Source organism: Trachymyrmex septentrionalis, unplaced genomic scaffold (genome assembly GCF_001594115.1).
Source record: "Trachymyrmex septentrionalis isolate Tsep2-gDNA-1 unplaced genomic scaffold, Tsep1.0 scaffold6, whole genome shotgun sequence".
Lineage (NCBI taxonomy): Eukaryota > Metazoa > Arthropoda > Insecta > Hymenoptera > Formicidae > Trachymyrmex > Trachymyrmex septentrionalis.
This window is the reverse complement of record NW_017305778.1, coordinates 2,533,757-2,561,106: the sequence shown is the minus strand read 5'-3', so window position 1 is coordinate 2,561,106 and position 27,350 is coordinate 2,533,757. Positions and strand designations below refer to the sequence as shown.

The window sequence follows — 27,350 nt, the reverse complement described above, 5'->3', positions numbered from 1 at the left end:
TCGCCTGTTACGTATCGTACGATAAAGTATATAATTTTTGACTTCTCAGTTATTCAGTAATTATCGCTGCGCATAAGATCATATCCCTTATTGGCTTTAATAATGACGTAACTCAAAAATTATTTTTTAATTACTTCTAGAAAAATTAAAGAATGAAAACGTAAAGGAAAAAAAAAAAGAAAGAAAAAACATATTTTAAAAGAAAAATATTTTAAAAGATGTAAAATATATAGAAACATATTTTAAAACATAAACATCCTTTTATTCCTGTATAATCAATTATTTTACCCTAAAATTACATTTCGAAATTAATCTATTAGAAAATTGTAATGATTCCAAATATTGAAATTTAATTTCTGGATAAGTTTTTTGAGTTGTGTCGATATAGTAAATGAGTGATATATTGTATGGCTAAAAGCAACTATTATATACAACACGTGAATAATAGAAAAAAATGGTACTCGTACAAGAACGTTTTTATGGTTAGTTGCTCGAAAAAACGAACAATCGCGTGGAGGTAATATTAAAAGAACGGATAAAATCTTCATGTCGACTTATAATAGATCGGCTAGACGTATGAGAAATTTGCGAATAGAAGTTGACACAAAAAGACCAACATTTTTGTTTCGCGTGATCCAAATTGATCCGAATCCAGTCTTATGAATTTAAAAATAAAAAACCTATCCGAGGAAAGACCTTTGATTGCTATTTTTACTCTTATTTTGTATTCAATATTTTTATTCTCATTTTATATTCAAATTTTGAATCAAACATAAATACATTTTAGACAGAATAAGAGTTGGGTAAAGATTGAATAAAATTATGCTCGTGTTGTCGCGTTTTTAATAAATAATTATCTATACGAATAGAAAGAATCTTTGTGTAAGAAAGACGATTATAGATTATAAAATGCTGAAGCTTGTTATTTATATGATAATTTATGAAAAATGAACGAAATGAACGTGGCGATTTTAGAATAGACGTGATAAGCTGTTTTATCTCTATTTCGAGACAAATAAATATCTTGAAATTTCTACTTTACTTAGTTTTTTATCTTCGATTAGATTGAACAGAATTTTGTCACAAAACTGGAAATTAGGGAAATATTAATATTAGCGAATTGTAATTAAGGAAATCAGTGAATAATTAGAGAATTTTGCAAAATATTTTGGAAAATTACAATTCTCGACTTTAAAGAAGTTTAATATTTGTACATCACACTTATGCAATTTTGAAATATACCAACTTAACAATTAAATGCAAACGATTGATGGCCAATTTCCTTTGCATTTAATAGTAATGTGCATTGCTATGATAAATTGATATCTCAATAAAATATTTTATGGTTTCCAAATCAGGATGAAAACATAAAATTTCAAAGTATTGTTGTCGAAAGTTAGGGAAAATATAAAATTTTGTCTGAAATCAGGCAAGAGTTATGGAATTTTAGGATGAGAAATTACCTGAACTCTGTTCAGGTACTTCTGTCGTCCGATTCCCGCCGTGCTACAATGTAACGGCGATTGTTACATTTTCACATTCGCTGTGCGCGGGACCGCACGTGTATCGATCCGGTGCATTATATGCAAGACGGTTTTCGCAGTCAACCGCCCGCCGAAACCGACAGACGCCGCCGCCACCATTGCCGCTTCGCGCCGAGCACTGTTTTCGCTGTAAAGCGCTTTGTTCGAAAATTAATCCTATAGATGAAGTCAACGGATACATCTCGAATTTGAAAGCGAGTTTAACGCGATATTATGCACTTCATATCGAGCGACGTGGTGGGGATTGCATTGCAATTGATAATTTTTAATTCGAATCATTTGCGAGGGAAACACTCATGTGTTCTGTCTTAACTTTTTCAGACCTGACTATCGAAACCATGTTAAACAAATTTTTTTAAATTTATACTCACTTTAATTTGTACTGAACAATTAACTTCTTTCAGAATTTTGACTTTTTTCCCAACAAATACATTTACTATGTACATTCGATCTCAGACGATGTTGATAGAATTAAATAATTTTGATCAATGTTTTCAAAATTGATGTAAGTACATTACAATATACACAGGTCTGAAGAGATTAACCACTCACGGAGGTCAATTGAAGCGCTAAAATCGTGAATAAGAAAGTTACAGCTTTTTAAATTTATGAAATTATGAAGATGACTCTTTCATGTATGTTTCTATCAGTATAGATTAACTTTAATCTTAATTTACTTTTATTTTTTTTTATGTCTAAGGATTAGAAAAGGGATAAAGAGTATTTTAAACCTAGATTAAAGTTAATCTATATTAGTGGAAGTAGACACCATTTCTTTATATGGCAGTTTAATCGACGTGGAACTCTTTTTAAGATAGATTAGAAATTCTAAAATTTGTCGGGAAGAGGGTAACTTGAATTTTGCTAATTTTTTTTAATTTTGAAAAAGTGAAGTCAACTTCACAGAGGTCCTCGCGGAACATTAAAAGATCTCGTTGGGAAGCTTTGTTTTTACTCTGCGGCCGCGTAAATATGTACATACATACGCGCTCGTACACGTACGCATATGCATAGGCTCATACATAGTGAAATCATCCACGTGCAATTAGAGTTCCTTTCCTCAGAGGGGAGTGAATTAATTGGCGCCGTCCGATTTTTTGCGACGCTGTTGAATTATTTCTGTGTTTCGTGTTACATTACGCGCGACATGTTAATTATCGTAATTATGGATCGCGCACGCGAAACGCGCGTGCATAATGCAGGTGTCTTGTCGTTCGCGCAATATCCCAAAACAAATTACCGCCGCGCTTATTACTCATAAACGACGATTAATCGTCACAGCTAAAACAGTGAGCTATCTGCTTTTAATTATTTACATCCCGGCATAAATAGGCTTTGCCATGGATATGTAAGTTGATGTAGTTGATTATTAATGAAGTTCTTTTCATTGATGAAATCGATTTACATTAATTTTTGCTAACCAAGAATGTAACGTTTATTTCTATTAATTATATATTATTTATTATAACTATTTTTTGTCTTGTTTCTATTTTTTATTATGTATCTTTTAACTCTCCTCTTAATGATTACAATTTTATTTGATAAAAATTTTATCAATTATTTAATTATTTCTCTTAATCATTCAAAGTGCATTATTTTTCTATATTATTTTGTAATAACTTTTGGCCACAAAATCCACCGTAAAGATTTTTCTTCGATTGAAATTATTTTAATTTGTTGTATTCTTTTACATGTTGTAATATCTCTTCGATTATAATTTCATTTGAAAACTTAGTTTAATTGTTATTTAATTACGTCTTGCTTATGATTCTTAATTACCGTTCAAATCTATTATTTTTCTTTCTTTTCGCAATTAATTTTCGACCGCAAAATCCAAATGTCTCGTTAAATATCGTAAGGATGTTTCTTCATCTTGACTTGAAATCATTTTATTGTATTTTTATTTGTTTACATGTAATATCTTTTCAATAATTACAATTTTCAAATTACAAATGGGTCTTTAGGAATCGACATTGTAATAATTTATTTCGATTGATCTAAAACAATCCTCTATAAATAATATATTTGTCGAACATTTTGGCTAACTTCTAGCCTTCATCAGCGAATGTATTACATAAAATCAATAACGATTTTCATCCTGTGGTTATACTCCGATATCAAATTTCCTAGTTAATAAGCTGGATGGTCAACGATATTTGACCTTAAATATAATAAATTAATATTAGAATCGAAAAATATTAAAAAACTTACAGGAATTGTTATGGAGATTGTTACCTTGATTGTTACCTCAGGAGTACGTCAAACACAAATTAGTCCTAACACCATAGTTGTAACGTAAATTCTTTTTTTCGTGAACTAAAATTTAAAACGAAACGACGATAACTAAATATAATATATATTATTTAAGTCGATGATGTTCATGCTGCGGTGTCAATAATCGTCGTAATGAAAATGTATTTTTTAACTATAGGCTTTTAGTAGTTGGTCAAATAACAAAAATATGAAGAATTACGTAACTCAGTGTCTTTGTCCAACATAAAACGCATTACAATTATTATAAGAAATTTTATACATAATGTTTTTTTTTGCAAACTGTAGGGAGAAGATCTTTTTGCGTTTTTATCATTGAATTGAGTTTATTAAAAGCTAAAAAACGAGAGTTTAGTGTCAGTATCTTTGATGATATTTTAAAATTTTTCAAAAATGGATTTACATATGGAATTGTGAATTTCAACTGGTTTTTTCTGTAATGTCCTTATTTGAGGAATCATTTTTCATAGTGGTTCGATTGAATTTTCTTTATTTATTAAAACTTTAATTCTTTCTTGTATTATATCAACAATGAAATTTAGTGGATAATCGTTATCTAATAAAATTTGTATCACCTGTTCCAGATTCTTTTGAAGGGATCCTTGGGGAGAAATTAGAGAAACTATCAGCCGTTCCTATAACAGTATCTTTTTTTTTATATACACTGGTAATTAAAGTATTTCTCTGAGAAAAAAAATGGTTCGTGATATTATGTCAAACTTGATGACATTGTTTTTAGTAATAATAGCAGTATCTAAGAAATTGCCAATCTCACATGTATTGTACTCTGAAATGGTAAGAACATTACATTTTTGTAGTATAAGGTTGGCTTCAGATGAAGGAATACCCATAATTGTGTAATCATCAACATATCTATAATAGAAATGGATATCAAAATTGAAGACTCTTAATTTTGATATCCTTTTCTATTATAGATATGTTGATGATTACACAATTATGGGTATTCCTTCATCTGAAGCCAACCTTATTCTTCAACACTTGTTCCTCTAAGTCCTGTATTACAATATCGGCTAATATTGTAGATAATGAGGATTCCATAGTTATACCGAATTTCTGTTTGTAAATCTGGTTATCAAATAAGAATTAAAAAATGTCGAATTAAAAACAAAATCTATTGCTTGGAGAAGCTAAATATATGGGAATGTTCGGAGAAACAACATCTAACGATATTAAAATAATGTCTTCATTTAGCTTTTTATTGTTAAGTTTGTTCACAATGCCAAAGAGAGAGCTATTTTTAATGTTGCTTAGAGAAGTAGCGATACTTTTTTCAATTATTTTATGTAGAAACGTAGAGAAAGTAAATAATGTACTATCAGTAGATGAAACAATAACTCTTAATGGGTGTTTTATGTTACTTTTGGATAATTTTATGTTACCCCGTACACTCTATAGGCATAAGCCGTCGCTAGTATTAAATGAACAATGTGTAGAATCTAAAAAGTAATATTAAACTTCGAATCTTTCCATCTCGTAAGAATATTCTTCAAGCCATTGGTAATTTTAATTGGAGATTTTCTAACTACAGAGTATATTGAATCGTCTTGGAGTATTTCCTTTATCTTACAATTAGTCATGTATTTATCTTTATCCAGGGGGCAACCGTAATATTTCCCTTATCGGCTTTTGTGAGAATGATACATAGCAACTCCTGTAAGTTTTTCAACATTTTTCGACTCTAATATTTATTTATTATATCTAAGATCAAATAACGTTGATTATTCAGCTTGGTTGTAGGAAATTTCATGTCGGAGTGTAACCACACAGGATGAAGATTTTTATAGATTTTAAGTAATACGTTCGCTGATGGAGGCTAGAAGTTAGCCGAAACGTTCGACAAATATATTATTTATAAAGGATTGTTTTAGATCAATCGAAATAAACGCGCGCGAATTATTACAGCGCCGATTCCTAAAGGCCCATCTGTAATTTCTCAATTGTTTTAATACATGGAATCTTATTTTATTGTAAGAATAACAATTTTTTGTTCGATGAATTTAATTTAATTATTATCTAATCACAGAGAGAGGCCTCTTATGATTCTTATCTGCCATTAAAATTATTCGCTCGTTATTTTTTATCTATCATTTTGCAATAACTTTCGACTCGGAAAATCCGAGTGTCTCGTTGAATATCGTAAGGGTTCTTCCTCATCCCGACGCGGCGAGAACGGCGCGCGCGACAGCTTCTGTTTCCTTCTCCCGCTCTCTGAACCCGCCGTTTCACCGACTTATATACATTACACCGCATCGAGCACGAGCCACTACCACCAGCGGCCCGCTGGACTGTCACGATAGTCCACTACCATTATATCGGACGGCATTGCGCCTGGCGGTTTCCGCGTGGCGCGGTGCGGCGCGTTCGGACGAGGTAGAGGAATAGTGGCGTAGGAATAGAGATGGCGGAGGTGGTGGAGGAGCAAGAGGAACAGGAGCAGGAGGAGGAGGAGGAGGAGGACGTGGAGTAGGTTGCGCGCGCGGCCATTTTGATAACCTCCCACTCCTCTGTCTCGCTCCCTTCTCTCTGTATGTATCTCTCGATCCGATATAACTCTCGCTCCTTCCTTCTCGCGGTTTCTCTCGGTTCAATCTCTTGCCGACCGTCCCCCCTCCCCTCTCTCTCTCTCTCTCTCTCTCTCTCTCTCTTTTCCACGTGCACGCACACGAAAATCACCGGACGCATACCGACTCGCGCGCCTTTTTCTCCTCTCCTCGTGTTCTCGCGGCGTGTGCAGCTCTCGGTGATTTTCTCTCTCTCTCTCTCTACGTCTCATGTCTCTCCATCTCGCATGTTTCCTCGTTAAAAGAGCGAGTAGTCAGCCGTCTCTGTGACGGTGGTCGCTAGTGTCGCGGATTTTCCCCTCCGTCCTCCTTCCCCGCGCCCCGCTTCCTTTCCTCTTTCCCACTCTTCGCTCTTCCTCGTTCGGTCTCCATCCCTCTCCGCGCCGCGCTCTCTCGGATCGCCCGACACGCGTACCGATGCACAACGGGGCACCCACACACGTACAGCCGCGCGTGTCTGTGTATATCTCGTTCGGCGTGCGCGTCTATCTCGCTCCCGTCCCCCCTCCCGCGCCCTTCGTCCCGTCTCGACCGGAAGGTGCCAGTTTCTCGTCGACCATAGTCTGGTGCGGAACGCTCGTTTCTACGTTTCGTTCTTGGTTCTCCTCGTCACTTGTCTCGACTAACCCGTACGATCTCCGTACGATTCACGTGAGTGTGCATCTTTGTCATTTACGTGCGTGCGTGCGACCGTTTACAGATAATTGCGTGGAAAGAAAGAGAGAGAGAGAGAGAAAGAGAGAGAGATAATCGCGTTGTCTCGCGCGAGACACGCAGTGTGTTGATGCGGATATCAGTTCCCCCTCTATCCATCGGAATAGTGTTTTCCGCTCCGCCACTTTCGGTCGCTGGATTTCCCGTCGTCTGTCTATCTCGTTATCGGGATATGTCATCGCCGCGAGTGCGCGACGCAGTGTCCGCGGAATAGTTCTCTCATCGTCCCACGAGTGTGGGACCACGAGTGTTACCTTCCGAGGGAGGTTTCTTTTTTTTCTTTTTTCTTTTAATACCGGGTCTCGTCCCGATTTTTCCCGGTGTGCAACGAGCAGGAGAGCGCGCGCTTCTTGGATTAGCCGCTCCCCCTCGTGCCGCTTACGTCACGGCGCGCCAACCCGGCGAGAGAATGAGAGTGCCTTCGCCGTTGTTGACGAGTGCCTCGTGTGATTATCCCGGCAATAGTAGTGATAACTCAACGAGATCGCCCTCGGTCTACGTGACGACGACGACGACGACGACAGCAGCAGCAGGCGTCATTGCTGCTCGCTCCTCCTGAACGCACGGTGAGAGTCGAGTCCTTTTTCCTTTGCGAGAATTACTAGATGGCCGAAAGAATGAACTCGTGATGGTTTGTCGTTGCGAAACGTGTGAAATCGGCCAACGTATTTCGCGTCGCGAAATGTCGCGCCAGCTTAATCCTCGTTACTCGGAAAAGCTGGTTCACCAGCGACCTACAATTTAATAATTTGTCAGGTAGCTTGTCACGCGTGATTATTCAAGGTCGCGAGAAACATTGACTGCACATTCAGCGAAATAAAGAAAAGAAGTTCTGTAACTGTTGTGAGATTCTTTAATATGATTCGTTTTCGCTCGTTAATACCTTACCGGATCTAAATGTATACACCAGTCTATATTGAAGAATCGTGCAATAGTTGCAAAGATGTTTTTTTTGCTGTCATTGGCTGTGCTCGACAGAAAAAGCAACTCTGCAACTGTTGTGAGATTCTTTAATACGATTGATTTTACATCATCTTACAACAAGTTCATATACTTATACTTACTGTAACATGTAATTATTGATGAATATACACAATAATTTACGTACTGTTAATTTATGCTGTTTTCTACTTTCTACGTCATAATTCCCAGCCTTATTTTATTATTTATACATTTAAATCTATAAGGAACTAAGGCAGGAAAATAATCATATTAAAAATCTTACATTTGCGAAACTACTTTTTCAGTTGAATGCATTCATTGACGACGAGTTCCCTGATTATTCGTGAAAAACATCGGCTGCATTCGGTAGAAAAAGCAGTTCTGCAACTGTTGTGAGATTCTTTAATATGATTGATTTACATTTTTCAACAACATATGCAATATGTATTTATACTGTTGTTAATTATTGATGAATATATATAATTCACAATAATTCACGTACTGTTAATTCGTACTCTCTCTCCTTTTACTTTATGCTCAGAGCCTTATTTTGTTATTGAATTTATACTTTATTAGTTAATAGATATATCTAGATCCGTGAGGAACCAATTATATTAAAGAATCTCACATTTGTAAAGCAGCTTTGCTGAATGCAATCATTGATGAGTTTTCGCTGTCATCAAAAATATTGATTTATGCAACACGAGCGTTAATGATTATATCATGATGTTTGATGTTTAAGATGATACGAAAAATTGTGGAAGTTCTCCTAAGCGAGCGTATCTAGGTATACAATGAGATTTTAAGGCGTAAAATTTAAGCTTAAGTCTTAAGTAAGAAAATGACGAATTATAGTCAATTATTGCCCTCATTTCGACTGTGATTAATTTCTTACAGTTTAAGATTTAAATTTCAAAAATCTCGTAGACGCTGCTTTACGAAACTAGAGATTTTTAGAGATTTCGAAACATGTTACATTTATGCGACAGACCTCGTAATAGCTCGTTTACCATCGAATGATATTAAATATATTGGAGATAAATGCGAAAGTGTGTTCTTGCTCTAAATTGTGTCTCTTATAATACTGTTTAGATTGCTTATTTAGCTATCAGGAACTGATAGCCGTACAACAGTTGATTTCTCAGTAATCACAGAACGATGTAAGGTCACCGAGGAAATTCTACGTTAGCTCGATGCGATAATCGTTTACTTGTTTGAAAACATTAATCCAATTAAGCGTTGACTGTCCTGACGTTTATCGCATGAACGTTATTGTGTTGCACTCCTACTTAAACTTCACGATTAAGATGAGTCTGTCATCTACAAATATTAAATGTCATCTCTCAGTAGTGAACGGTTGTATAGGAAGCGTCGTCCAATACGTGTTGAACGTTGTCTCGAGATAATCGATCGGCTCGAAAAGTCAGGGTCGACCGCCGCGATTTGCGCTTTCAATTCCACCGTTGGTTAGATGAAATGCCGATCGATCGATTGATAGCCGACACGTGCAACGAGATGTACCTTGCACACCTAGCCGGCAACTTCTTATATTTCTCGCGGCTGGAAAACCGATTGATTAACACGCGTGAAAAGTCTACGACGACGACGTTGCTCGTGATTATTATCGCGGTCTCACTCTCTCTCCTTCTCGCCGCGTCTCGCTTCAGTATATTGCGCAAGTGTTTTTGCGATAATCCGCTATTTTACAAGCGCGTTTTGCAGAACAACGTCTTCTGGACAGTGTTGCATTACAGAAGGTACGCTCGATTTATCTGTGATCGATAATAATCTTAACTTTTATTATTCGCATTCGCGCACGATTGAATCATTCGTGTTTTCTGTGCATTTCTTTTCTTTAATAAAAATATTAGGAGCACCTCTAGGAGCACCTTAAATAATGCTCTATTCTTTTCTTTTTCTTTAATTTCACAAATACTTTCTAAAATGTTAAAATCTAAATTAATATCTAAATTAATTGGAATTCTAGTTGAAAATGAACGGGTCAGAACTTTTTGGATTAATCTACTAAATTCTAGCGAGATAACCGGAATTCTGATTGATAAAAATGAATAAATCAGAATCTTCTGATTTATTCATTTTTAACCAGACATTTTTTCAGTGCAAGAGGAATCACTTAATAATTTTTGTGTATTTGTAAAAGACAGAAATTAAAAATCGTGTGTCGAAAACATGAACGACCCATGTGTGGTAAAAAGGATCGAAGAATCATTGTGTTAGGGATTAACTTTGTAAGTAGGTAGAGTGGGCACAGAATCCCAGATATATCACCTATTTTTCTTTAAAACTTTGTTTCGCTTAGAAAGTCTTGATTATTTTTACATTCTTCCATCTTATAAGGATATAATTAAACACAATATACAATTAAGAAATGTAACTATAAAATTAAAAACTGTTTAGCTGTTCTTAGCGCCCGGAGTATCAACTTGCGTATCTTTAAATCATTTGTTTACTTAAAGGTTAAAAAAGAAACCTACTGTATTTTACAGTTTGTTCCATTTGATCAAAAATTTTCAAACATTTTCCTGGAATTTTTCAAGCTTGTTTTTTTTTAGCAAGGTTTTTTATATCAAGCGGGAAACCGTTCGATTTTACCGCCCAAAAATCCTGCCGTGTAAACGCACCGCCATTGTTTGATTCGACGCTTAATTTGCGCGACAAAAGCAAAAGTTCCCAAAATAGCGACGCCAGCGAAACAATGCGTCCGCGCCAATTGTATGATTCATCTTGCGGCGTTTAACATTGTCAAAGCTCCGCTTTTATGAATCACTTTCGTCGAATGTGTGCTCGCCATTCCGACAGGAAATCCGACATAGCGAAGAAAGCAATTTTCTTACTGCCGTTGTCGTCGAGTGGCGACGTTGCAGCGGCAAGTATTCGCTCGCATTTTATGTCCGTTGTTTGTGGATGGCGGATAAATCTCCGGTCGAACGTCGTGCTTTGGTTGTTTGATGTTTATCTAGGACTTAAAGACAGATTTTCATAGTGCTAGCCGTGAAATATGCAGCTGTGCGAGAAATATGAGTAAAACACTGTTGTATTGTATTATTTTTTTTTTTGTGAAAAAGGGACGAATAGGTGAAAAATCTATTAAGGAAAGGTATCGTAAATTCTCGAGTTTGTACAAAATTCCGCCTTGTGATTCTAAAATGACAGGCGTAACGATTTTTTCTTTTACAATTTTATAGCTAGGAAAACCATTCTTGAAAATAAATATTCTCGAAAATAAATTGTCTATGAATCAATCCGAAATAGAGTCACGTGTTAAACTTCAACAAGCATCGTGGGATTCTTCCCTTTAGCTTAGTCTGTTGTTATGTTCTGCCATTCAGCTCCATTTTTTAAAATAAACACTTACAGATTTATAAATATCAAGAAGCAATTCCAAATAATAAGTAAAGAGTGTACGATATAAAGAATAATTATAATTATATAATTTTATTAACACAGTTTAATTTCCATTTAATTACTAATATTTATTTACATAAAAAAATGATAATGTTCGTGTTTTATTTGATATTACTTCGATGATGATATTAAATTTTTCTCACGCTTTTGTTGATGGTTAAGTATTAGCTATAAGTAATCTATTAGCTACGAGTAATGGGTTAAAAAACTGCGTAGGCCGGATGCGCTGCTTTAAGAAGAAAACCGAGGACGTTGGGTGTTGCTTTGTGCTACCACGTTACAAGAAGCAGGAAAAACGTCACAGGTCGTTCCAAGCGACGTTTTACGGCCGATCCATCTCTGTCCATAAAATAAATCTCGTTATTTTACGAACCGGCCGCGTGTCCCGGATTTTTCCTCCCGAGACTTTATCGTTGTCCAAGGACGATGAATCTTCTCTGTTTCGGCCGCATTTTTCTCAAAGTACAGCAGGTGGGAGATATGTCCTTTGATGACGTCATAGAAGCATGAGGTCGAAGGCTCAACTATGGCGAAAGATAAGAATAAAACATGAATAATAGGTGTAAAACTGTTTTTGATCTACATTGACAAACTTTCACTGGCCCTCATTTTTCCCCAAACAAAATTTTACTGCGTAATTTTTCTTCGGACAAAATTTTGGACTGGAAGTTTAAGCTTCTCTTTACGGAAAGAACGATTTTGCTGGTGTTGAAAAATTTAGTAAGATACAGATTAGAAAATAATTTTATTTAGACTGTCAAAATAAGGACTCTTAAATTGGTTGCTAAAATGTTAAAACTTTTTGCAGCATTCTAATTAATATTTTAAGCATTAATATAATTACTTTGACGATCCAAACAAAATTATTTTTAGATCCGTATTTAGTTTATTATAAATATTTAAATACTTTTTAAAAAACTGTTCCTTCCGTGTTACATTTTTATTATTATTAAATAATTATTTCGTGCAGCTTAGCATCAAATTAAAATTTAATTATTTTTTATGAAATAAAGATTAAAATTAATATATTTATAATGTCATTATTAAGCATTATTAATTATTTTTAGTTATAATATTTGTATCGTATATTGATGCATTTTATTATGAACTACATTGTCATATTTATTTCTCAGTGATTTATAATTTTTGTGTCTTTTTGTGTTTCTATATATGATATTGGCGAAGAAAGAATGATTCAGTTAGCGGAATTTTACGATCTTGAAACTAGGTCTTGAAACTTCATCTCGATTCGTCATCCTGTTTCACATCTTCTTGCTCCTTCTGAACGTTCTCTCGCTCGGATTTTCCCGCTGTGCCATCCGGTACATGCGCTATCATATACACGACCCAATCTCATTATCTACCTTCTGTGTTTCAGTAATAATAATTTATTGTATCGATAAAACTGCCCGATGCAAACGTTTCCTTTTTTTCCGAAGCGCGGTTACACTTTTAGACATGCCGATAATTGCATAATTAATTATGCCCGGCTAAACTAGAATGTTGACGTCACTACCAACGTTATTTTTCTTAGAACACGAGACATAGGAAGTACCGTCTTCTGTTATTTAATAACTGATTTGAGAAAGTGTATAAATAATTTATCAAAGAAAAGTCTATACTTTGACAGATGAGTTAAATAATTATTTGCTGGCAATGTAGCAGAGATGTTGAAAAGTAATTCTGTCTTTCTCTAGATGTTTTGAAAGTTTAGAACGAGTAAAAAAATTTGAGTTGGGCAAAAAAGACTCAGAGTGTCTATAGAGTAAATAAAAATATGTGTGCTATGACAGTTTAATATTTTCTTTCAATAATAATACATATCTGCCTTTAGTTGAAAATATTATGATAACTTGAAGAATTTATTTACTTACACACATGCATATTTCGTCGTACAACTTTTCGATTCTTTCTAAATGTTCAAGAATTAATAACTAGTAGCATAAGCTCGACAGATTTTTTTCGTTCGATCGAAAGAAATTACAGCGACAATAATTGAAATAATAAATGCATTTTGCGTTGACTTCAAGCCTTCTTATTCACTATCGCGTGTCGTCGCGCTAACTTCGCGTTACATAAGTGTGAAGACGAGGTGTAGGACGAGAGGAGGGAGAAAGATCCGATGTTAATGCCGAGAAGTCATGGTTGCCTTTTAAAAATGGCCGCGAGAGACGCATCAACCTCAGTCAAAAACATCAGCGTCTCGATTATCTTATACACATTCTGTGTGTATTTAGATTAAATACGAAGAAATCGATTATTGAGAAATACGTAACATAATTTATTTTTCAATTATCATATATTAGAAACATTGGTATTAATAATATTTAAAAAAAAAAAGAAACGTTAAATTAGTTAAAACTAGAATTAGTTAATGAAACATTTTTATAGCTCGCATAAATATTGTGACCGTAAATATTGTGAGCATTTTATATTTTTCAATATATTATATTTTATATTTTTAAATTACATTTAAAATCTATATATAAAAAAATATTTAAAAATAAATTTATATATACTTATGATATACTTATCATATTTTTGAATTGAACTAAATAATATAGTAACAAACCTGTATCTTTTGTCATGACAAAATTATTTGAAACGGTTTTCAAAGATTGCGGCTGTTTCCCGTCATAGGACATTTGAATTGCGCCAATGATTTACGGGCATGGATCTCGGATGGGAAATGCAGGGAAATAAGTGAAAACACTTTAGGAATATACTTGATAGAAAAGGAGATGCAACGACAGTGATAAATTTTATCGGCGTTATGGACGCGTGTGCGCTATCTCGCGGAAAATTCAGGATCCACGCGAAGAAAGTCTTTTATGGTGATCATTAAAAGAGTTCAGTACGACGCGGGAAAAATCCTGCAGTCGTAAAAGTATCAAAGAACGCAGTTGTTATCGGACGATGAGACGACAATGATTCCCGACGAACCGAGGAATTGTCGTCGGTAGCGGAGCTACCTTTTCGCGTACAAAATGTTGCTGCGGAGCGTTCGACTTCATAATAAAATTACGACTTCGTGGTACGGCTAACATGAACAGAGTTTGTTCCTGTGCGGCTTACGAAACACGCTTCGCTCGCTGCGTCAGGTGGATTTGATTTGATTTGAAAATGGCGTTTGAGAGGCGAATCGGCACGACGTGATATATAATCTGACAGCATAAGAGCGCTGATAATGTCCGATAATGTGCACCCGCCCGTCGTGATAATGAACGCGAATGAATTGAATGCGTCCGATGAGTTTGAGTTTCTGATATATGCAGTTGATGAACGATTTATTATTATTATTGGTGCCGTTTATTTGATGCGCTTTGAAGTTAATTCTCTTTCGCTCTTTCTCTCTCTCTCTCTCTCTCTCTCTCTCTTTCTCTCTTTCTCAGATGATGTTATGTTTTAGTTGAGCTTGAATATAGAAATTAGCTTAACATTTTTTGATAATATATGATTGCGATATCAGCGTGATGTAAATCCAATTCTCCATTTTCCAGCTATTTTTTAGAGACAATAAAACACAACAAAGAGCCATCGAAATCATACAATTCAGGCAATCATCGAATCGCGATTCATTTTAAAGTAACGTTAATGTTCTAGAATATATCAGCGCACAGAGAAAAGTGTTTTTGTAACTGAAATTGCATAAAATAATTATAGTTAGAGGCTCCGTTTATAATTTTTATTGCTATAATGTAAATAATGATAATTATATTTATAGTTTTACCAAAAAAAATGTTAACACTGAAGAAAAAAAAAACTGTAATTATAATTGTAACCATTTTTCTCAGTGCAGCTATTTAGCGCGATCGCGTAGTTATAATTTAGGTATTCCGTTTAAAAGTACTGTATTTAATATCTAAGTTAAACTTCATAACTTTTTAAACAATTTTCAATAGCATAAATGAAAACGATGCGCTTTTGACGTAGAAGGATTTCTCAATTCGTTTTCTCTCACGACGGATATATCTTCTGCTTTTTATAAGCAATAAGCGCCTTTACACGTATTCATAAGTTCAGCTCAAGCACCGAGCGTGTGCCGTGCGTTGCGTAATCGATTATGCCCACAATGAGTAAGCTGTAACTGGACGTACGGATTTCAATTATGCCGAGGTAAAATGCAAAGCTAAACGCGCATTGGGAGTTCTCTTTGGCATTGTCGTTAGACGCGTTCAATGCCAACTCGGCTAGAAAAGAAAATCGAAATCCCGACCGAGTTGAAAGAGCCACTGATGGTCCATGAACTCGATGGCCGAAATTTCAATATCGTTGCGTGACTTTTCAAAGGCAAAATCCACAATTGCAGTAATACAGTATGTACATCTCGATTTTCGTGCGTGATCGTATTATTGACATTATTTTCTGTTATATAATTTATTAATGATAAAATTGATTATTTACATATCTATTATTTAATGACAAATAGTACAATTAAATATGAAATATATTTAAAATAATTGGTTCTTATTAATAATGAAAAGTTATTAAGATTTGATTCGTTTCAACTCGATTGTAGTATCGTCCCCAAAAGAGAGAGAATTAATTTTATTATTTTTATGAGATAGTTAATTTTATTAATTAATCGAATGGAATGCATGATTATCAGACTATCGATTATTTCATATTAAACTTTAGTATCTTCATAATTGCTTCATTTATTCAAAAAAAAGAAAAACATTATCGTAGAATGACCCGATGACTACTTGTTACCAATAAAATTGCAGTTGCGTTGCACGAAGTATATATGCATATATTTTTTATGCGTCGCACAAACATTTGCGGTTTTGGGTTACTTCCGCGAATACAAGACGACCGATCTCTAGGTTAAGCGAGTGCAATTGGCTTCTCGCAAAGATCCGTGCATTCAAACGAGAAACGTGTTCCCAGGAGGCGACGTATTCGCGGAACGGTCTCTCCAGCGAGCGTGTTTAATTCCGTGCGAAACGTCGAATGTTGACGCGAGCGGCTGCGAGAGTGACTTAATAAATCGCTTTTAATAAGGAGCATTCAAGGAGATTAGCTACGAAACTCTCGGTTTTCGAAGGTCGTCGCGCCAACCGGCGTCTTACCGCCGCCGGTGCAAAATGATGTTAGTGTGTCAGTGTCAGTGGATGCGAGTCATCCAGTCGTGGGTCCGCGTCGTGTCGATTGTGATTCAAAGGGAAGATTATTTCGCTAATCCGCCGTAATATCGGCTCGTATCCGTAACGGTGTCAGCAAGTGAAACGGACGACGGGAGGATGAGAAGGTGCGAGGAATAGGGGAGAACGTGGGCAATGCATCTCTCGCTCGTAATATCTACATCATTAGGAGATTGAATCCATTTCCGATGCCACTGTCACATGCCTACGTCGACTCACACCGTTGTCGCTATCACGAGCGCAGTTGCGGTTATTTCGGGCTTCTGTCACGACCTCGATACTCTAAAGATATACATTTAAACACGTGCAAAATCACGTGGATGTATTTGTGTGTACCCCTCGGTAGATAAAACTTAAGTAAGATTTCATCCGAGACAGATTGTTAGAAGCACGCTCGACGTATTACGCGGGAATAATATTTAATGCCATTCTCGATTTGTAACCAATATTTATTCGCTTTTGTCGAGAAGTACGATACTTTAGATATCGCGTGGAGCTCAAGCACTTTGTATCGATATTTCTCCGCGATTCGTAATACAAAAGTTATAAAAGTTGAATAAACAGAATTTCGAAAGAGGGAGGGTCTCGAAATAACAGATTCGTGTATTAACCTATTTTCTATATGTGTTTTTGATTGTTCCACAAAATTTTCCTCTCTCTTTCTCTTTCACAAATGTACATTGAACAATAGGATTGCCACAGGAATATTAGAAATCAGTGAATTATTAAGAAAATTGAAAACGGTTAGAGAAACTATGCAAATTCAGGAAATTTTACAAAATTTTCTAGAAAATTCTTGGCTCCATTGAAAGAAAAATGTTGAAATGTTGTAAAGCAAATGTTACTCGCGACGTTTCCTTCTTCGATATTTATTAGTTATGAAAAAATTTCATTTTGATGACGAAATATACATTTTTGTGAAATATATCTAATTAAGTGTGAAAAAATGAGACAAATGGCTTATTTGCTAAGAAGAAAATTCTATTTCGTATTTAAATAAATATTTATTTCAGCGAAAGAAATATTTCTCACAAATAAATTTTTAAGTACTTTTTTCTCAGTATAATAATTTACATTGTTACGTTAAACTGATCTCTCAACAAAATGTTTGACGATTTCCGTACATATAATAAATCGGGACGAAAATATATAAAAATGTAAAAAAAAATTTCAAAATATTATTGAACTCCGGAAAAATGATAAGATTTTGTTCTGGAAATCACAGGCAAAAGATATGGAATTTAAGATATTTTAAGATGAGAGGAATTTCTGACAACTCTGAGCAAGTTATATCGTAGCACGAAGGAAATAGCGTATTTATATGCGTCATCAGATGATAAACACGTCGCTGTGGCGCAGAGTGCGGTTACAGTGATTATTCCATCTCCTTCGTAAAATGACAATCGCGCTGCTCGAAGCGCATCTTTGCTCTCGCGATTAGGTGTGCACACAAACTCTGCGCTTATCATAACGTATTAATAGTATACGGAAACACGTGAGGAAGGAGAATTGGGACGAATTCGGGAAGGAGAGGAGTGACGAAGCGCTCGAAGAGAAGCCGCCGAATCGTCAGGAATTCGTAATTCGTCGTTTAGCCTTCGTACCAGGCTCAAAATAAACGCGACAACTCACTCGCGTTCTCGCCTCTCCCGCCTTCTTCTTCCCTGCTTTTGCAGACCTCACGTATATCGTTATCGTTTCTCGACAGTTTGCGCGATACTGTTTGTGCAACATGTCGATGCAACGTCGATGCGTCGCCGATCTCTCACGATAAGTTTCTCTCGTTGGACTTTTACCTTCCTTCACTTTTATTTTTGTGGAACTGTATGGGATTTCACATGGACTCTTTCACAATCGATAAAATTATATGTCAGTCGATAAAATTCTTTCACGTGTTGTTACAACGGCGTAACTCTAAAAACGAAGTTTTCCAGGAAATGAATTTCAATCGATTGTCATTTTTGAATTGTTCGTACAAAAAGAATAGAGAAGTAAAGAACGCACGCAGAAAGGAACATATATTTTTATTTTTTTACAATCAGTTATTAGACCAAAATTGCATTTCAAAATTAATGTTACAAACTTTTTTGAGATGCAATTTTGGTGTAATAACTTGTAGGAATTGTGGATAAAGAAATATTCGTTCTATTTTTTTTTTTTTTTCATTTCTTTTTGCAAATAACTAAAGAATGACAATTTTTTAGTTATGTCATTGTAACAAATGAGTGAAATGTATCAAGTAAAATTGTACATTATATTCCTGTGCGGTTCGAAATGAAAGGAATTTTATTTTCGGACGGAATTTTAATTCGGTTACAGACACATTTCATGCAATCGTGTCACAATAGAAAATGTGACGTGCACAATTTTCGCTGATTGTGAGTGAAAAATCGATTCTGAAAGCTTCAACGAGGGAACGGGTGGATAAAGTATCTAAGGGATGTTCCGTATTCCGTTGTAACGTTCTATTTTAACTGGGAGTGACACGGTTTTCTTGACGCGCAATACGTACTCGAGATCTAAAATGGACGTCGTCAGTCCTAGTTCGTGTCGAGGTTCGTGTTAACCGGAACGCTCTTCTCCCTCTCTTTAGCGCTCGCTGAGTGGTTAACGAAGCCCGCGTCGAATTCCCTACACGTACAGGCGGCGTGCGTGAGTGTAATTGTGGTACAAGCGTGCCGTGCGGTCTCTCACGCGTGCTCGCTCGCATGGGCGAGCGAGCGAGCGAGCGAGCGAGCGGGCTCTTTAAAGCGCGCGCGGAAGGTTGACACTGTGCGAGAGAGACGGACGGCTCTCATCATTCTGTTAGACTTTTACCCTCTTTGTTGCGAACGGAGAAGTCGCGCTGCGAATTCAACACGTGTAAATTTCGATTCGACACGTGCAAATTTCGCGAATGCCAGGAAGAATTCTTGTAGCTTCGGTAGCTGTCTTCCCGCGAGGAAACGGCGAATAACAGCGAATATTGTACTTCGCGAAAATGTGGAATTAGTGGAGGCAATTTTCACTAAATCATATTATCGTACGTTGCAATTTAAATAGTTGTCTATTCGTAATTGTTACGTAAAAATTGTGGCTGTCTTTGTCTCGCGTTTTAAATACGCAATTCATTATAGATATTGCTTTTTCGTTGCAACAGTATAATTCGAAAATTAGTTTTTACTCGCAAAAAGGAAACATACTCTCTAAAAGAGTACATCTAATATCATTTCTTTATAATTGGTTATTACATTAGAATTGCGTTTTAAAATTAATATTTTAATGATTCGAAATATTGAAACTGTGATATTCTAAAAAATTTTGTCCTTTGAGCTGTGATACGGTTGTAGCAAATGTGAGTGATACGTGTGTTTGCCTTTGTTAAACTGTACTTTTTATGAAAAATTTGAAATTATAACGCAGAGAGTATTATCCTGAATGTATTATATTAAAATTTAATTATTTAACTTTTTACTGCTGCTAATTATACACATAATTGGCAACTCGTAATTTAATTTTTTTTTAACCGTTAACTTTAATAGCATTAACTGTAATGAATTTAAAACCGAAGTACATTTCATGCAATGTATTATACAGTTTTTATTTATCTCTCACAAATTGCCTTTATTCGCCGCGATATCATTGTTTTTTTTTTTTTTTTGCTGTATATCGTAATGCAGACATTGGAATATAAAGGAGCAGCCACATGGAGTTGCTGTAACGGGCGAATAAAATCGGCTACTTCCTTTCACATCGTCTCCTCCCAGTCCGATAGCTATAGGGAAAATGATCGCGCATTAAATCGCCGTATTATTCGACATTCGAACGTCACGCTGACGTCGGCGCGTGCGACCGAGCCGAGCTCCTTCGTGGAAGCGTCACACATTTCATCACGTGGTATGTCGTAACCGGCCTCCTTATCGGCCTCCTCGCCAGCTCCATTTTCACTACACTATATACTACACGAAAACAAGATTGCATTCAGTTATTGATTCTACAATGCGTTAGCCTTATCGCGCGCTACACTACAAACGTTTCTCGACATCGTTCTTACTTGTCTTATTGTTGCTCTGAAATTTTCATCGTGCTCAAACGTAAGCGTTGCTGAGAGAGGTCGGAGACATCAGAGTGATCTGTAATTTCTAGCAATATAAGACATACATGTCAATCAGAATCCCTTTCTTAGTTTGACTTCTTACAGGATATTCCCACATCCTGATTATTTACTCTTATAGTCGAATTATTTCGTCTGTTCAAAAATGGTTTTTATTACACAACAAAATCACGAAGGGGGTTGTAGGAGTTCGGCAGTACATGGAGCTCGTTCGACGTTTACAAAGTAACGAACCGAGCGGAAAGAGGCGTGCGACGTGCTTGATGTCCCTCGTAAAACATGGCTACGTTGTTTTATTGGTCGACCAAGAAGACGATTTCTTCGTGGTGGGTGGAGTCGATAACGCAATAATCCTTTATCGTACAATTGAAAAGGATGGGACAGGGTCAAGGGAGGGGAAAGAGCGGGAAGGATATTCTTTGGTCATTGAACGGTCCGTGGACGATGACGTTTTTACGAACCGACGACATAAATCGACTTACCCATGAGTCGGATAAGGAGCAGGAGAAAACGGTTTTATCCGTTCAAAGGACCACTAGTGATTCTTTCGTAGTTTTCTTTGCGTTCTTTGTCTTCTGGCAGAATTTTGTGGTAGAGTCAAGGAAGAGAAAGGTAAAAGGCCATTGTTGTGAAATATACTGAGACAATACACTGTTGGATATTAAAAGAGTAATGATAACCCAATCCCTTGAATTAAATAACAATAATTTTGTTATTTTTAACTTCTATGTGTATCAAAATCAATCCACCTCTATAGTTGAATTGCTGACTTTCAAAGTAAATAACGTCCATATTTTTTAACGTATGCACTTAGTAAATAATATACTAAATTTGAGTTAAATTTAATATATTTAATAATATGTATATTTCTTCTTTAATTTATATATATAATTAAAACAATGGAGCTAAATTGTTTTTAACGATATATTGATTAGGAACATTGCCCACCTACAGAAATGATTAAAAATGACTCAAATTATAACGTGACACTATGATTTAACAGTGCAAAATGCTTAACACCAGCGTTGGTTTTTATGATTAAAAATACATAATGTGAATTGTATTATGTAATATGTATATATTTTTTAAATAGATATTTATAAATTAGATTAGATAAATATCCAAAAGGACTAAAATATCAGTCTAAACTACTCTAAGAAAAAATTGTTTAGTACTTGTGACTATAATTGTATAGTAAATAAAATATGGTTAAGATCTTCGTGTTTATAGTTAATTTCTGCAATGTTAGTAATAATAATTCTAGAATTATAGCTTTACTAAAAGAAATACGTAGTTGAGACTGAAAGTAGACCTTATAAATTATATAGTTAACGCTAGATAAGCAATAGTATCTCAGTGAAAATCGACAGAGAATATAAATCGTAATAATATAATTATTAAATTATGATAATTGCAGCCATTATTTTCTCTCAGTGCAGAAACAAGTTCGTTAGCTATGAATTATTATGAATATGAATTATTGGTAGAAGCAAGGTACAAGTGTTATAAATAGAATTATATAAATGGGATATGAATGAGATATAGAGAGGAGAAAATAAATCTAAAATTTTACTTTGATACATTTTAATGCTTTTCCTCGCTCGTTAAAAATACATCCAGTTAACTCTATTTTCTACTTTTTTTTTTTATCTTCTCTTTGATGTTGCATACAATTTCGAAGAAAAAAGACTTGGGACGAGTTATAATTTAGAAACGCAAATAGGATAGACGATTTGCCGTCGCCACAAGAGCAGCGTGAAAGCTTATTGACAATGTTGGAGATATAAACGCGAAAACGGCCGATAAATCGCGTTGAACGGAAGCAAATCGCGGCATCCACCGATGAAAACGGCGATAGCTGAGGCCGGTCTATTACGTGTAATCCGGGATTTAAAGTCAAGACGATGGATCGAGACGGATTAGAAACTCGAAGTAATAGTCGAACGGATGGGCGAGGAGGAGGTATGCGGTTAAAGGCAGATCAAGTCGGATTTTCGATTCATGTTCCGTTCCTTTAATCACCGTTTATTCCGCCTTCTACATTAATTTCACTTTCGGCCGTTTTTATACGCTCGGAGATAGTTTCCTCTCCTTCCTCTTCTTTTTTTATGATACATTGAAAACTTTCAGAGATAACAGAGGTATTAACGTGAACATATCCGAACTTTCGTTTAATTCGTTTTTTTATCTCTTTATACACGCGATATCTGTATCTCTATATAGGTATTTAAAGTACTTATGTCGTATCATTAAACTATTAGATTACCAATTAATGTATATTTTGTTTCGACCCTCCAGGGTACGCTTCTCCCTATCTTTCTCCCTATCGTTCCCTCTCTCGCTACGTGTATCTTTCTCTTTCTTCTTATCGGCGAATTGCGAATCGCAGCTGGCGAGGACCGCTTTAAATCATCCCTTTCTCATTACCATTTCAAATGGGCTGCGATTAACGCGAATTAATTATCTACGATGGCAATAACCCGCCTCCGGGGCGGATCGGAGCACCATGCCGCTGCTGTTAAACGTTCGTTCGAACGACGAGGAGAAAAATCCACCTCGAGGTACATTCGCTATTCCGATATTGAAAAAATATCGGCTAATTCGGCCGGTACGTCGGCCGCGAAAGAGGCGCGAATTAATCCACGGAGGATTAAATCGATCGCGACGCTCGTTGGGAATTGAAAACGCCGTCGGAGAATCGCCGGCACTTAAAAGTACATTAATCGAGTACAATAAAACTCGAAGTACACGCGGTTCTCGTAGACTAAACGATAATGGGCTGCAATAATCGTAGTAAGGCGTTTATCCTAAAAATGATTTAGCTTATATAATATAACAGACCTTTTTAAAAGATTAATATAGGAAACAGACTTTGGGAATAAAATCTCTTTTCTCAATCTTCTTGAAAGTTTATTATCTTTATTTGCCTACTGTACTAGCAGTGTAATACTGAAATATTGCAACAGGTGTGTTACCTAATAAAAAGTAGATTCTGTATCTGTAAAATCTGTTGTTAAAAGTGTAGGGAGTCGTAAATGAAAGATGTAATATAAATTAATAAGAGGACGTGTAGCATAAAATCTCTACGAATGAAAAAGTTAATTCGATACTTCGCGATGCGACTATATACATCTTTGTCGCCTCTATTTTCATAATAGATCATCGTGCGTGCAAACACAGCAATCGCGGGCGCAAGAAACGCCAAGAACCGATGATAAAAATAGCGAACATGGAAATCAAAAAGGCAATCGATTTCGCTGCGAGAGCGAGCAGTGATTTCGGTACGCGGCCCTCGGTAGACGCCTGACCGTCGACGGCTGATTGTGCCGGATTGTTAAACGAACATTTTTGAAAACTGTCCGATCCATTCCTCGCGCGGAGACCATCCGGGTTTCGATCGCGCAAATAACCGACAGAGAGGAGTACGCTCGCCACTTGTCGAGCGCGGTTCGAGCTCGTTAGCTCGATGAACTTCGACCGTTCTGTGACAATATTCCCAGATATTCAATAAAACCGAGCCGACCGATGTGCCGGCTTGGAATTTTACTTCCTCGCGCGGATTTGGGATAGAGATATTTTGGTATCTTTCGCGCGTTTTTTTTTTTCGTCCATACGAAGAAAAAAGCTGACCAAAGTGAATTATCTCAATTTAAATATTTGCGTCGAATTTCGTTTAGGTTGAAAAAGCACGAAGAACTAATATTGTCGAATCAATAAGAATGAAGTTAAGTTATGGAACATTGTTAAGTAATTAGAACGGAAATTCATATTTGATGAAAACGTGTGAAAACTTCCGAACTAAAAGTAAATTGAAATGGGATGACTATAAGTGGTCTCATTTTTGAAGGTAAATTTATTTATCTATGAGATTTTTATTCACATTTGTTCCGCTCATTTTTATGTTAGGGCGTTACGAAATCGCAATTAAGTGCGAGCGACACTTAGAACGTGCAGCCAGTTTTTTCTATTGGGCACCGATTTAGTTAAGAGTATACTTTCTAGCTAGATTTAGCGAAGCATGAAGTGGCGCGGTGGAAAGAAAAAGAGAGACAGAATCCGATGACACGCGGAGAGTATCGGTCGAGAAAGTATCACGATGAAGAGACCGCATACCCGTGAGACTAAAACGTACTATCTAATAAATACACATGTGTGCCGCGGAAAGAGCAACTTTGATAAAGAATTTTAAAATTTATCTACTCATATAGGGTTTTACAATTGCTGCATTACTGGTTGCCACAGTTCAGGTACTGACAAACTACTGGCGCAATATTGACTAAGTACTGGATGATAACTTGAACTCAGTATTAGTAGATGATATTGGCCCAGTTATTTTAGTGTCATTTGTCAGTGATGACAGTGATGATCTAATATTGACTAATACAGGTTGACAGAACCTTAATCGTTAGTTGTAGCGTTGGCTAAGCGTTAATTTCATTGTAACTGGCGACTCTAAATTGGTAGATACAGATCTGAAAATAATTTTGTTGGATCATCAAAATGATTTTGTGGGGATCTTAAGTATGCTGAGCAATGCTACAAAATGTTTTGATATTTTAGCAATCAATTTTTTGTCATCCTATCTAATTATTTTGACGGTCCAGCAAAATTATTTTTATATCTGTATCTAGGTGAATTTTTCGATTCTTCAGCAAAATTGCTCTTTCCGTGTGAGTGTATGCGCGAAAGGGGATTCTGCAGTGGCGGCAATGAGATAAATGTATCTCAGTAGCGCAAGCGCGCACACACACTCCACGACAAATAGAGTCGTTCTTAACTTCGCTCGATTATATTACGGGTCTCGAGAAATTACCGAGTCGCTTACATGCACGACCGGGGACGCGATTAAACTTTCTGTCGGATATTTCTCGCCGTCACGAATAATAAGCAGGCTTGAATTAATAAGAAGGAAAGACGTCGCGTTCATCGTGGAGGGAAACGAGGGAACGCTAATTATAATTTGGATTGTTATTTTAGCAAACGGGATCGTATGATTTCGATTGTGTGAAACGTGGACGACGAAAAATGTGTGTCACAAGTGTTTTTACATTTTTGATATTTTGGCGTATACAGTAAGAATTAATTGCAGTGAGATAATACCTTAGCCGTAAATATAAAGGCGTCAGTTTATTTTCTCGAAAGAGCACTGGCGGGGTAATAAAAACTAAAGAAAGACTAATAAAATATTAATTCTTCGTCGGCAATTAGAGTCTTTAAAGGCATCATCAATATTTTAATTGTGAATTTTCGTAGACAAATTTAAATCTGCAAAAAAATAAATAAAATGCAATCTGACTTCTATTATGATGAAAACTCTGTTAAAGCTTTGATAAATATACCAGAATTTTTTTTCAGGCTTTGTAATTCAAAATAAAAAAATCTACGCGCTTTTTGTTTCTGAAAGATCTCTATTAGTAATGAAAGAGTTAAAATTATTATTGTCATGCCAGCGGAGGATTAAAATTGTTATAAAAATAATAAAAATTATCTTTCAGTAAAATATTTTAATTTATTTTTTGTCAGGTAAAACGTTATATCAATTTATGGGGGATGCTTTATACTTTGACCAAGGCTGACTAATATTAAACCTTCAAAATTCAGCTATAAATAATATAGTTAAACAGTTAAATTCAAGAAATGTATTAAATTTGACTTCAATTTATTATTTACTAATTGTAAATGCATACATTAATATAGATGCTCTATATTTTTTATTTAAACAGTTCAATTATAGATGGGTTGATTAGACTGAGTGTGGCGAAAATGAAAGTTGGCGTATCTTTTTCTGAAGCCGAGAATAATCTGGGAATAGAAAACTATCGAATACGATGGTATAATTCTTTAGCATTCATCTGCAATTAAACGATCGCGGCGAACAGTGATTACTGTTGGTACGTTTAATTTGCATGACAATGCAGCGATTCACTCATTGACATGCACGTTTCGTTTCGCTTCGTATATTTCGACTATCGAGAAAGTATCGCGCTTCGGCAGATCGACTTCTAATCGGAATTCGTGCTTGCTTTATGGAAGAAAACCCAGATTTCTGAGAGACTGTTTACGCTATGAGTGTCAGGCTCGAAGTAAAGATTATCGTTTTACAAATGTCTGTAAACATTCTCGATATTTACCCCGATTTTTATGATACTTAAACATTTCATGTTATGATGCGTAGATTCATAGTTTCTTGATTTTACAATGGAAATAGAATACGTATACATAATAGATATAATTATAAACATGAGACTTCTCTAGTTGATATTTTGTTTTTGAACAAGTATTTGTATTGAATCTCGTTATTTTTATGTCACGACTTGATAATTTATACAACGATTTATTCATTTGTCGCAACTCACGACCTTTTACACTGTTAAATATTAAAGGATCATATTTAAATCAGTTCCTTGAGTTAAATAATATTTTATTATTTAACTTTGTTATATTTAATTTTCAAGTGTGTTAAATGTATTTTAATATAAAAAATGTAAAAAAAAAACAATCAATCTAATCAACTCATCTGTGAATTGTTTAGTTTGAAGATAAACAGCTTTTTTTAAATAAATGTGTGTACTTGATATAAATATCCAGTAAATTAAATTGAAGTTTTTAATACATTTCTCGAATTTAATTGGTT

The 27,350-nt window shown here is 35.6% G+C and overlaps 1 protein-coding gene across 7 annotated transcripts in view; it reads left to right on the top strand.

The window, feature by feature from the left end:
• Window positions 1-27,350, top strand: part of LOC108752307 (AF4/FMR2 family member 4) — a 275,024-nt gene that overhangs the window by 92,549 nt on the left and 155,125 nt on the right. Inside the window, exon 1 of one of the 7 annotated variants that reach the window (XM_018493057.1) lies at window positions 6,965-7,677. The exons of 5 other annotated variants lie outside the window; for them this stretch is intronic. The gene's annotated coding sequence lies outside the window, so the exon portion shown is untranslated. Of the gene's footprint in view, window positions 1-6,964; window positions 7,678-21,263; window positions 21,329-27,350 lie in introns of those variants that run through there. One more of the 7 variants, XM_018493058.1, reaches the window with a different exon arrangement.